Below are 14,406 nucleotides of genomic sequence, written 5' to 3' on the forward strand. Positions count from 1 at the left end.
ACAGAACAGTTGTAGTAGCACGGACGGCAGCCGTCAGTGCTTCCTCTCCTAGTGTACAATATCAGTTATCTAAGATAGATTGTTCCTTCATTTCAAAAGTGGTGGTCACACTGTGCTCAAGATGTAAACAGCAGGTGAGGACGTGATGCTCACTGTGACTTGATATGATAGAAAAACTTCAATGTGTTTTAGCTCAATTGTATTCAAACACAGCCGTGACATGCAAGTTAAAGGTGTGTGTTGAGAAAGCCAACAGCTGGCAAACTGTAGCGGGGAAGTCCAAAGTGAATCAACTTGTTGAGTGGTCCCTTTTTTCCAAAGGGTGTGTAGTGGAGACTTTGTGCAGTGATAACTTTAATGTGTACACATTTGGAGATTAGATATTATCCTTGTACATGAAAAAAAAAACAATCTGTGTCCCTCTGACTGGCTCAGTTGGCCTCCTGATAACTATGTTCATAATAGACTGGACTCCCTGCAGCCCCACAGCAATGAAATAGTAATGAAATAGTGTGCTGTTATGTCACTTTAACAGAAAAATGACAGCAGTCTCTTCATCTCAAAGAGTCAGTGATGCCCACCATATAAATCTGTCAAAATGAATAGGAATCCTATCATATTCTTAGTATTGTCAAAAGGACTAGAGCATTTGGCATTCAGTATTTTGAAAAGATTTCTGCCAACATTGTAGGTTTAACAACTGGAACCATAGTCACACACATCATCATTTATTATAAAAGAACAACAATTTTGTAATCTCACATTTACTATTGCAAAGTCAAAAAAAAGTCTGCTAATCAGGCTCTGTTGAATGCAGAGCCCCCCCATCCCCTCAGACACACACACACACTGCTGTCAGAGTCCTTCAGCGGAAACAGCTTTTCCTCAAGAGCTGCCTTCCAAAAACACTTGACAAGAACAGAAATTGGCAATTCATTCCTTCATTTTTTTTCATTTTTTTTCACCCATCTCATTTTTTATTGATCACAATCACTTGTTCCCTGCACATGTTCAAATTGCAGAGCGGGTTTTTGTCTTTTTTCCTCTCCAACTGCAAGAAGAATAGCCTAATCAAGGCAAATTGGTGCTAATCTTCTCACTCTTTAACAGGAGATTTAGAGAGAGGAGCCGAAAACAATTTCAACAAGAATGAACAGGATAGGCAGCAGAATATATTGTATAGGGAATAACTGAAAGGCAGATAGACAATGCCAAGCAGTGATCCAGTGAGAAACACAAGAGACACAGATGGAGAGACAGTGAGAGGCCTCGAGGGCCACCTACCAACTTGTTGAAGGGTCTAGCAGTTGACTGGCACTGGTCCACTGCCAACTTGTGTCATTCCCTTCTGTGCTTGCAAAACTAAGGACAGAAAGACAAGGAAATGTATAAAATCAGAAATAATAACTGACCATAACAATTCTTTTATATATATTAATATATTATATATATATATATATATATATATATATATATATATTAATCTTTGTTGTTTTTTTGCCTGCCTTCTCTCTCCCTTTCTATTGGGGGTTATTAGCAGAGGTTTGCCAATAGACAAAGGTGCTATCTTCACCAGGGCTAGATTAAACAAATAAATACATATAAATAATAATAATAATGATAAAAATCAATTTAAGTATTTTCAGTGCCGCGTTACCACAGGTGTGCCTCTCTGTGTGCCGCAGCGGAAGAGCAAAGTGAAAAATACTGTTTTTAGAAAGCTAAATGCCAACAATTATTATAATGCAATTCAATTGCAATATCTAGTTTATTTTGTATGAAAACATATTTTCAAAAATAAATTCACAATCTTAGAATAATCTTGGTTTTTCCCCCCACCCTATTAATTAGTATAATAGCAATAGTATTAGAGAAACCTGATCTTTATCAGCCACTTTGCAGAAATAGCAGGTTTAAACAGAAATAATAGACATGCCAAAACAAAAAAACAGTGCAGCATTTGATTTACATTTGAATGTCAACATAATGAATGATGCGTTGAACTATTCATTACAGTTACATTATTGGCGTAAACAGTGATGAAGATTATAGCGGTACTTCTTTTAGTGAAGCTTGAAAGACAGGAGAAAAGAATCTCATCATAATCACACAATTGCTTCTTGATACTCAACACTAATAATTAAAGTAAATCCTACAAACAGGATCAATAGGGGGAGTTGTGGGTTCATTGAACTGTTCTTACAGTATTAGCAAGAGCTTGTGAACAAAGAAACACTGCTCACTGGAAATTGTGCAGATTGCAGGTGAAGTATATCATTGAAACATTGGAAACAATAAATGACTTTGCTAGAAATATAAATGTTAACACTTTTTAGATAATCATAATTTGCTTATTGTGCTTGTATCTATAATGATACTGTCATTATAGATATAAGCACTCTTATCAGCACATAACCCCCGCACAAATTGCCACCTATATATATATATATATATATATATATATATATATATATATATATATATATATATATACTAGGGCTGGGCAAGTTAACGTGTTATTATTGCGTTAATTAATTAACGCCGACAATTATTTTATCGTGCATCAACACAGTTTTATTATTATTATTATTAACCGGACATTTTTATCACAAGAACCGGGCAGAGAGCTGTGAACAGCTGCATATGTGTGGCGCCTCTTCCTTCTCTTCTATACACATGAAAATACAGTTGTGAACACCGGCTGAATATCTATTATCAGAATCATAACTGTATTTTAACTGCTACTGTGTGAAGAGAATACTGCTGTTAAAAAGAACCTTATTTGTTTAAAGTGTTTGCAAACCAAATGTTATTGCACTTTTGTTGATAAAGCACTACTTTTAAAATCATTTTTAAAAGACAGGAGATTAATTGCAGAAAATCATGCGATTAACCACGATTGCAAATTTTAATCGTTGCCCAGCACTAATAAATGTGTGCTTTTGCCTATAATTATACAGGGCCATAATAAGATTACAACACATCATAATTATGTTTATAGTGCATCACAGACATGACCCTCCATGAATTCTTGAGGAATTTGCTTGTTCAAGCCAAACTCAATATAACATGACCTGTGTTTTTAAAAAATATTTTCCTGAAGAAAACATCCCATTTCCTGTGAAGTCATCAAAGAATAATTTTTCCACACTGTCTCATTTGTTTTAACCCTTAAACAATCACTTCTGATGAAATAAAGAAAAAAATGTGAGGAGGACGAGGAAATGGGAATACCAAAATGAGTAAAGGAGCCTTGCATTCAAAAGTGGTCTGTGTCCAGCTTCCTCTTTGTAAGTTCACTAATAAATGTGGATGAATATTTAATTTGTTCATGAATTTCTACGATGCCTGAGTCTGAGAGCACTTGTCTATGCCAAGGTTAAATACATATGAGTAGATGGAGAGTGTGTTTCACCACAGCAGAGTAAAACGGCCATTCTCCCACCAGGATTAGTGTGATGCTGTTTAGACCAACGAGAGAGACGACAGGGTGTGGCTGACAGAGAGAGAAAGACACAAGAGTGAGAGAGATAAAGCAACTTTTTACAGTGATCAAATTAAAACTCACACAAGCAAAACGCTAGCATGGAGGACAACACACACACATTAGAGACATGAGAGGTCCAACTCTTCAATGTGACATTGAGCTAATCAGATTTGAGGGAGAAGTGTTGGATAAACAAATCCCCCCCCCACAGTACCTCTCCCCTACTCTCTCACTAATCAGTAGAAGAGCTTTTAGAGTGCAGGGAGATATTCATATTTACTCACTAATTCACGTCAACAGCCAAATCTACTCCATGACGATGAATAAACAACTATTTACCCCATAACCACTCTTCACATGGAAAAGCCAACTCTTTCACAAAAGCCACAAAGCGTAATATCAGCAGGGCACCACCAGCCAAATGAAAGGGATCATGAAATACATTCTGAATACTGTTAATATGCATACAACACATGTTTGTGAGGAGGGTTCAAATCTGAGTTACTATTTCTGTTTAAAGATTAAAGAAATGCAGTTTGTGTCATGCATGTCTGACAAACATCTGACCAGCAGCTAGACCATGATCGATCAAAATAACAAATGATCAATAAGTCCTTTAGACAATCTTACTAAGATTAATTTACATTTTATGTTTGGGAAAGAACTCAAGTTGTTGCTAGTTTCACTTTCAATATGGCTTAGGTTGAATGCACATTATCACATAATCAGATAAACAGGGATAAATACAGATGTTATAGAGAGACATACATCTGTGTCTGGTCTTGTCCTGTGATAAGGGGTGTAACAGTACACAGAAGTCAAAGGTTCTGGAGCAACCGTTTTGTGTGTTTGGTACAGCAGACAAAAACCCAAATGCATTAGGATACGTTTCTTTTCATTTATTTCTGCCTTTCAGAACGCGTTTTAGCAGCTGGGTGTTTTCAATGAGAGTGACGCGTTTTGCGCGCTGCCTTGGGGTTGACACTGCATGTATTTTGTCCCCTGGCAGTACGAGTCAAAAGACAAAACCCCTTAGAAAATCTTGTTCATCTCCTCAAAGTGTTCAACTTTGATTCATGCCAACTGCTTGCTGATGCCGCATATGAGAAAACTGAGAACACTCTACACTCGTCTTTTGGTATCATTATTTTGCAACTCACTGCTGTTCTCCAGCAGTGCTGCTACCGCAATGAAGAGACGAAAGGGCTTTAGATTCAAATCATGCAATCATGCATAAATTGTGGCTCTATCCTTAACAGACACATTGTAAATGGAGAGAGTCATTATCAAACCTTATTGGTATATATCTCAACAGATAGATGAAGACAGCAATGTTACAGATTCCATGTCCACTGTGGCAAAAGGTAAGGAAATGCCAACAGATTTCCAGTCTGTCACAGGACTCCCTCGCACAAGCGAGAACATTTGCATTCACATGTTCACCATGAGCTGACTGTCTTTGGTCTGTTGTACACCTTATGTTGAATCTAATCACAGAACTTCACATAAGCATACCAATATATAGTACAAAAACAATCAGTAATTTCATCCACTGAAAAATCCAACAACATCGTCAATTAACTGTCATTGTACAACAAAGGTTTGCACGGAGACATGCAATTGTAGTCCCTTAATACTACATAAGAAAAAACTAAATAATTATTTGCTGTTTGCTTTTGTTTGTATCTTTAGGTTTTGAACTGTTGGTCAGACATGACCTGGACTCTTTGGTCAGACATAACCTGGACTCTTTGGTCAGATGGACTCTTTGGTCAGACATGACCTGGACTCTTTGGTCAGACATGACCTGGACTCTTTGGTCAGATGGACTCTTTGGTCAGACATGACCTGGACTCTTTGGTCAGACATAACCTGGACTCTTTGGTCAGATGGACTCTTTGGTCAGACATGACCTGGACTCTTTGGTCAGACATGACCTGGACTCTTTGGTCAGATGGACTCTTTGGTCAGACATGACCTGGACTCTTTGGTCAGACATAACCTGGACTCTTTGGTCAGATGGACTCTTTGGTCAGACATGACCTGGACTCTTTGGTCAGACATGACCTGGACTCTTTGGTCAGATGGACTCTCTAGCCAGACATGACCTGAAAATATGAGAGAGGCAGCTTCCTCTATTTTGCAACTTTTTTATTCACAGAGATAATTATTATCACAAAAAAATAAATAAAGATGAATTGACAAGAGAAGAGAGGAGGTCTAAAGAGCATTTGGTTGGCACTGCTGGAGTGATAATGAGACACATGTCACCCTGTCACCTCCCCACCTCTTTAACATATGACACCTGCATCACCTTACAGCTCGTCTACACTGCAGCCAAAATAAAAGTCCATCTGTCTATTCATTTCTGCTCACAACTATCTAACTGCACTTCAGCACTCCACAACAGGGAAGTCAAGTCAAGCTTTTCTGTCTATACACAGTAGATATAATTCTAATATAGTTAATTCCAAAAAAAAAATAAATTAGATATTAATACTATACATATATACACATGATGATATTTAAGATACAATTTTGTTTCCACATTTATAAAGACAATGACAATGTCCTCGCGCACAAAGTCAGGTCCATAAAGAAATAGGATTCCCAGACTGGCCTGCACACAGCCAGCATCAGTGGCTGACCTCACTAATGCTCTTGTGACCAAATAAGAGCAAATCCCTGCAGCCAGGTTCCAACATCTGGTGTAAAGGTTGAAACCACAAGAGGGGAGGCTGTTCCAGCAGAACATTAATGCTCATCATTTTGGAAAGACAACCATCATACATGGCCGCCATGTTCCGGTGTCCATGTCCCAAAGAAACATTCTGATGACCCATTGCTGCACTTCAGTATTAACTAGCCACTATAGCTGGCTAGTTACTATATCGCTTGATATAATGTCAGGAAGGGGTTAGCAAAAAAAAGAAAGAAACTTCATCAAACCTCCTGTGACATTTGTTGCTAAAGTTTGCTCAACTCTTATACAGTTGTATGTTATCTCATAGACAGACAATTTCAGTTGTGTCAAGATGTTGCCTATTATCACTTATTTGTAGTTCACTTTGAAAGAGGACATCCAAACACAAACTACACAAATTCAAGTGTCTAACATTGTCTTGGTTGTTCATTTGTTCTGATTGTATATGTAGTTTTATCCACCACAATTATTCATGCACGTATTTGCCTATACATCTCACTGTCAGTAAATCCATTCGTCTGTTCATCAGTGTTCTGTATCTTACTTAGCTAGCAGCTTTTTCACTGTGCCAAGGAAGCAGGATAACATTCTGCTCGTGGGAGGGCTGGCTGAGCCACGCTGTTCCTTTTCCATATTTATGACTGAGAGGTGTGCAAGGAATTGCTTCCACACCCCCTCCCACTTTATGTCTTCTTCTTCATCTTCCAACTATCTATCCATCCATCTGTCCGTCCCTCCATAGTTCCTGCTGATCTGTGGGGTTTTTTCTATGCTGAATGTACATTAATGAGTGAGTTGTATCAGTTTCAAACAGCATCCCACCTTGTTCTTTGAGGTCTTTCATGATCTGACAGTAAAGTTTTTGTCTGAATCTAGCATCCACAGCAATCCATCCAAGTGAAGTTTTCCCTTCTGTTTGCTTTACATCATTTTGTCTTTATCTCTGGCTGATATAGGAGTACTTTGTTTATGGCTTGTTTATTCTCCTTTTCGGATGGACCACAACCATGGGACCAGCCCTATTAACTGACTGAATGATGAAGTTACATCATTGGTCAGAGTGAGTGATGAAGTTACACCATTGGTCAGAGTGAGTGGTGAAGTTACACCATTGGTCAGAGTGAGTGATGAAGTTACACCATTGGTCAGAGTGAGTGGTGAAGTTACACCATTGGTCAGAATGAGTGATGAAGTTACACCATTGGTCAGAGTGAGTGGTGATCAGAGTGAGTGGTGAAGTTACACCATTGGTCAGAGTGAGTGATGAAGTTACACCATTGGTCAGAATGAGTGATGAAGTTACACCATTGGTCAGAGTGAGTGGTGAAGCTACACCATTGGTCAGAATGAGTGATGAAGTTACACCATTGGTCAGAGTGAGTGGTGAAGTTACACCATTGGTCAGAATGAGTGATGAAGTTACACCATTGGTCAGAGTGAGTGGTGATCAGAGTGAGTGGTGAAGTTACACCATTGGTCAGAGTGAGTGGTGAAGTTACACCATTGGTCAGAATGAGTGATGAAGTTACACCATTGGTCAGAGTGAGTGGTGATCAGAGTGAGTGGTGAAGTTACACCATTGGTCAGAGTGAGTGGTGAAGTTACACCATTGGTCAGAATGAGTGATGAATTTACACCATTGGTCAGAGTGAGTGGTGAAGTTACACCATTGGTCAGAGTGAGTGATGAAGTTACACCATTGGTCAGAGTGAATGATGAAGTTACACCATTGGTCAGAGTGAGTGGTGAAGTTACACCATTGGTCAGAGTGAGTGGTGAAGTTACACCATTGGTTGGTCAAGTCTTGGAGCTTTCCCCATGGCCGTTCTTTGTTGCTGCAATATTATCCATGGAGACGTAAATCATAGGTGGTAGGTAAATAGGGCAGGAATTCAATAGCTAAGTTAGGTAGACCATATGACAATGTGCATAATATCTGGACCAGGAAAATTATGTTGCCTAAATTGACATGATTGCATTGATGCAGTTAGGTTATTATTTACTGTATGTATTGTAGTTACGTTGCAACATTACATTGTTACACTATGTTGTTATATTATTATTTTAACACAAACTATCTTTTTTCTAACTTTAACCAAGTTGTTTTTTTGCCTAAGCCTAACCAATCGTTTAGCAACATTAATTATGTGGCATTATGCGGAGCATTTTATTGACTTGGTTGTACAATGTGCCGTAGTTATATCTTTAAAACTGTGTTTTAAATGTGATGTGTATACCTGATGGCATTTTTTACGTAAAAACAGTGTAGCATTAAATGCATTTTAGGAAGCCTTAATTAATGAAAACAAATAGACATAATTCTCTATAATTGTTTTTGCCTTTTTGCGTGATTAAATACTAACGCATGCAATATGTTGCAGTTTAAATGTAATCGGGACATTAAGATGAATTGTAGATTATGTGGAAGTTTTCATAAAAATATTGCTTTATTCTAGATAACAGTTGGCGATGTGGGATACTTTATATGCATATAAACATGGTTATTAAAAAGTTTGGTTTTCTCTCGTGATTGGTTTCAGGGTTAATGACCAATCAAAAGAGAAGGAAAACAAACAAGAACACACCCTACACATAATCAAAGCTAGTGATGTCTATGGAAAACAAAACTCTTTACATAATGAGATGGTAAATTGAAACACATCATCTTCTCAATCAAATACAACCGACAAACAGTAAAGTTATAATGATGCCATTTGACCCTTTGATGAATATCATCTCTTCTATGAGATATCAGCTGGCTAACCTTTGCTGCATGCTTTGACTCACACAGTATAGGAGACTCAAACAACTCAAAGAAAATGGTAAATAATGCAACACATTTGGGCAGGAGGGAGACTGCACCAGCTGCCCTGGAAGCTGCAGAATTTCAATTGTAAAATAAATATCCCTATAATGTGAGCATGTAAGATGCTTATGATAGAGAGAGATAATGCAATCAAAGAAAGAAAGGTCAGTACACTCTCTTATCATTAAAAAGCACACCAGTGATATCAGCTAGGGCTGAATGGTGCTCTTGTGTGGGATACAAGACACTTCTCACCCTCGACTGTCACCATCTTTGCTGAGTAGCAAAAGGGGAGGGGCCACTAATCTTTTTCAAACTGTACAGTAAACCCAGGGAAGCCATGAAAGTTTCACTGTGAATTTTTTGACCACTATTAATGTGTATTTATTTTAGGTTTCCCATTTGTTTACACTGATAATAGATTAAATAGCAAACTAGAATTACCGCATTGCAGTTGTATGCCCCCGCCAACCAGTCAAGTCGCAGTTTACATGCATGTCTGTTCAAAATGTCATCACTTCATCATTCATCAAAAGTTTGGTGAAAACTTTGGGGTTAAATATAACTTTGATTCAGTTCTGGAATTGTTTAATTTTTCACTTAATATGTATTTTGATATTAAAGTTGTTTTGGTTTCAAATCTTTTTTTTCACTTGCAAATCTTTTTTTCACTTTCATATCGTATTTTTTCACTTTCAGACTTTGGGCCCTGATCTGGCGTGGGGGGCGTGGCATCAACTGAGAGGGGCGTGTAATCATGAGTGACAGCATAACAAAGAAGGCTGAGGACCTTCCTCAACCACGTTGCCTTCAGGAAACGTAGGTACCGCGAGATTTACGACTCAATACTTTATACAACATATTCACGTGAATGCAGTGAGAGAAAAAAAACTGCAAGATGGCACCAGCTATCCTGAAGGAAACTTCAAGGGAACGAGCTACTGCTTCGATTAGTCTTCTGCCCCTATACCCAGGTTGGACGACCGATACGCACGTCAGGACCGCTACGAGCCTCCCCCAGAGTTTCCCCAGGCATAGCTCACCCTATTTTGGGTCGGTTGCCGCCAACCCCTGATGCCTATTTTCGTGAGCCGATCCCCGCCCTGGCGACGCAATGCGGTTAAGGCGCACTGAGGACCGTTGTGCCGGGAGGAGGGGTCCCCGGAAAGAGGGCGCAGCGAGCACTTAGTCCACGGCCCCGGGAAGCGGGGCACTGTAAAGCACGTGGCCGGGGATCCGGCGCTGGGCTCTTCCCTCTTCGCTCGCTGCTACTGAGGGAATCCTGGTTAGTTTCCTCCACTTAGTACAATGCTTAAATTCCCCTGGGCGGAGGAGGGTCCTGGCCGAAACCCACCCAACCTCTGAGGCACCCCCTCCGATGGCGCTGCTCTAGCGGGGCTCTGACTTAAGAACGCGTAACACGGTCAACACGGAGACGAGGGCATGAAGTGCGAAGCGTCAGATATTAATTAAAGCGTAAAACGGCACTATCTGGCATAGTTTACTGCTCTTGGACTGCGATTCGTGCCAACTAAAAAAAGCTTGTTAAACAGAACTTGGTCACTGGCGTCAATTTTTTTACTTCCAATCACATGAATATGTTGTATAGAAAGTATTGAGTCATAATTCTCGATAAATTAAAATAAATATTTTATTCAAAACAGTTACAGAACTGAATCAAAGTTATGTTTAACCCCAAAAACATTTTCCTTCACTTATTTTTAGTTTGAATACATTTTTCAAAGTTGAAGACCAAAATTTTAAATTTCAGTTTCAATTTAGTTTTGCAAATGATCAAAACTATTGGCTTGGATTTGGCTCCATAGAGAAGGAGCTTCACAAAATCCAGAGGCCTGCACTACGAAGCAAGTTTTAACATACCCAGGGTATGTTTTTGTTGTCTGGATTAACTAACCACTAACAAAAGCGATCATGCTAAGCGGTCCTACAAAACTGGATAGCAGCGAGTCAACCCAGGCTTTCTCAATCTGGCGATGAACATGTTCACATAAAATCAGAACTCACTGCCCCATCTAGGCCATGAGAAGATCTATAATTACATTTGTGTATTGCAATAAATGAATGTGTTATTGAAGATGTATTCTTATAGAGTAGAATAAATTATACTTTATACATCAACATACGGCACAAGAAGATAATTGTGTAGATAAGTGAAATAAAATATGATATTTATATATGATAAGAGAGTGTATTCTGATTTTGTGGTTACATAAATATAATTTATAGTGATGTTAGATTCCTGGCCACCCTGTTAATACAGGTGCTTTTCTTTTGTTTTCTTTTCCTCCGTGACATGTGATAGTTTGAAATGCTACACCAAGAAATATAAATTGAAGCAGAACATTTAGTTAAATAAAAATATGTGTAATTTAGAAATGATTACATCTATCTTTTTTTAATAAATTTGGACTTTTCCAATCTGGAAATCTGGACAATCTGGAGCTCTTCAAAACAAACCCTTGGAATTAATGGTTGACCAAAGCCTTCAAACTCCACTGTTCAGAAAGACCTTTTACAATAAACCAACCTATCCTCATTCCCAACTCATCACATCGGATGCTAGATCACAACGTCACTTTTTAACGTACAGTGTACCCCTTGGCATCGCTTTGGTTTCGGCAACAAAACTAGCCTACTTGATTAGGTTTAGTAAAAGACCCCAGTTTAGGTTAAAATAAGTATGTTTGTTTTGTAACTTCAGTTATATAGCCTACATTACGTACGTGGTAAGTTAAGTTCTTCAGTAACTTTAACACTAACTTAATACAGACAGCGGTACTGTGTTTGACCCATCCATCCACCCCGACCTCCTCCCTACATGGGCTTTCTTTAGACTACCTCACTGACATCTGGAGCCGTTGCTCTGAGCATCTAATATTGCCGCGGATGGGTTTACATTGAAGTTACTTGAAAGCCCAGTGCATCTCATACAGACGCTGAAGGGTGCCTGGTGTGTCGGTATTTAGACGCCGAGGGCCATGACAGAACGTTGGTATTTGACGCCCTGGGAAGGAGACTGGGCTGGGTAAACGGAATAACAGCCTGTGGCATCATTCATCCTCTCCTCTGTCCTCCTCCCTCTGCTGCTGATGGGAAGAGACTTTGAGTTGTGTCTTGTCTGACAAAGTATATTGTTACAGATGTGTCTGCTTGCTTATACAACATGAAGTTTAAACAATTCACACCTTTGTTTTTGAGGGATGTAGAAACTGAAGGAGAACAAGGCACGTTGATACAAAGCTAATAGACATGACAATTAAATGACATAAATGAACTTTTGGAAAGTACTCAACAGTACAGTCTAATGACAAATTACAGCAAAGGCAACACACACACACACACACAGACACACACTCGCTCTTGATCTACTTCCAAATGTTCTGTGTCTAATTGACATAAAGAACACATAAAACCCATATCCCTCTAATTTCTGTGTTGGGTCAGTAGAAAACTACACTCTTCTTCCTTTGTATCTCCCTTTGTCTCTCAGGCTAGTTCAAAGGGGCATCTCCTTGTGGAAGTTGATTATGATAATAGACAGTGATTGTCAAGTATAAAAAAACCTCAGCTATAATTGTTCATCAATGAGCAATGATTTCCGACTTGATTTCAAATGCCTGGAGTGAGCACGTGTATATTGTGGATATATTCGGCAATTTTATGGTGCTGTTAGATTGCACGTCTGCCACCAACTTCATCCACAAAGTGCAGCTGGACCAAAACTATCATGATGAGCAATCAACCCTCAATCATTAGGGCTTTGGCAAAGGCAATGCTAAACAAACGGCGGGGAGACTGTACGAGGTCAGTTACTAACAGTAACTAACTTAATGCCTATGCATTGTAGCCAGTTTGTGGCTACTGTGGGTATTGCAACTAGTGCGTCTCCAATCAATAGATAGTTATACATGTGTGCGTCTCTATCTTCAGCTTTTATATATGTATATTATAGTTTTTCTTAAAGCAATTTCATTTCAATATCGCCAACCCTAATGCTGCAGTTATTTTGGTGTAAAACTGGAAACCTGCTGTCATTGCTCGAACATGCTTCATTTTTGTTAAGTTATTAAAATTGTATTGAGTGCACATTATATTGCAACTGCAGCCCTGACTGACTATAAAACATGCATCCTAGTGTTTGTCTACCTGCTGCTTACATTTGATTAAATTTCTTTCATTTTTCATTTGATTTAGTTGCCTTGGTTACCATGTTCACTTTGTTCTGACCCCCACACACACAGACAGACAGACAGACAGACACACACACACACACACACACACACACATACACACACAGCTATAAAGAAGCGTGTACAAGTACTACACACAAACATGCTGCCTAATCCACACACTGACTCACATACACTCAACCTGTGCAGAGAGAGGTGACTATGTAATGGCGTCAGAGCAACAGCTGCATATGACCTCACATGACCCTTCAGGTTGTCATGGCAGCATCAGCCTTGTTTCCACAACAACACCACACTGTTCCATTACTGAGCAACATCATTTATTTATGAAACCTTCACTTTACAGGTTTACTGTGTGTGTGTGTGTGTGTGTGTGTGTGTGTGTGTGTGTGTGTGTGTGTGTGTGTGTGAATTTTTGTCTCCAGAAACATGACAGCAAGAATGTGGATATTTTTGTTTGTGCATACTTGTGCGTGTGTATGTGTTTGATGCATGAGGTTGTGTGCCTGCATGCTAAGGCTGGCAGCCATTTAAAAAGCTGAAGCCAGGCTGAGATTCCTGTGAGATGCGTTCATAGATAGGTAGACAGGTGAGGAGGGAGGGAGGCCAGTAGCAGAACAAAGCTATTTCTATCTTTGTCATTTATGCACTTCAGAGCCTTTGCCTGATTGGGACAGCTTACTCCGAGCAAAAAAGATGATATTGTGATAACACAATCATAACTCATTGCTGAGCTGACATTTGAACGTATCTATGTTGCCATTTTGGTTTCACTTAAACTTTAAATACCTTAAAGGACTTGGCCGTTAGTGCTGATTCATATTAAAGCAATGATATATCATATGACACAAAATGTGACCTGGCCTACCTGAGATATTATATACGATGAGTCTGTGTGCGATAACCTTGTGTGTGTCTGCTCCCTGTCACTAGCTTAGGCGCCTGCAGTCTGAAGGAAAGCATCTGGTTTCAGCATCTGGACAGACACACACACACATATTGGAAGTGTGTTTGATAGAGTCAGTGAGCGGACACCAAGAAGGTTATCTGTGATCAGAGCCTGCAGTTATGACACACACACACACACACACACACACACACACACACACACACACACACACACGTCCCTTTGTTTCTCTCTGTCTTTTTTACACATACAGAGCATGATAAAAGAGTAGATATATAGTGTAGCATCAGC

The 14,406-nt window shown here is 39.2% G+C and overlaps 1 protein-coding gene across 4 annotated transcripts in view; it reads right to left on the reverse strand.

The window, feature by feature from the left end:
* Positions 1 to 14,406, reverse strand: part of tenm3 (teneurin transmembrane protein 3) — a 336,797-nt gene that overhangs the window by 275,441 nt on the left and 46,950 nt on the right. For all 4 annotated transcript variants that reach the window (XM_068727440.1, XM_068727439.1, XM_068727438.1 and 1 more), the window contains exon 3: positions 1,285 to 1,362. The gene's annotated coding sequence lies outside the window, so the exon portion shown is untranslated. The remainder of the gene's footprint in view (positions 1 to 1,284; positions 1,363 to 14,406) is intronic.

This window comes from Cebidichthys violaceus, unplaced genomic scaffold (assembly GCF_023349555.1).
Source record: "Cebidichthys violaceus isolate CVI_PGR_0920_01 unplaced genomic scaffold, fCebVio1.0.p SCAF_4, whole genome shotgun sequence".
Taxonomy (NCBI): Eukaryota; Metazoa; Chordata; class Actinopteri; order Perciformes; family Stichaeidae; genus Cebidichthys; species Cebidichthys violaceus.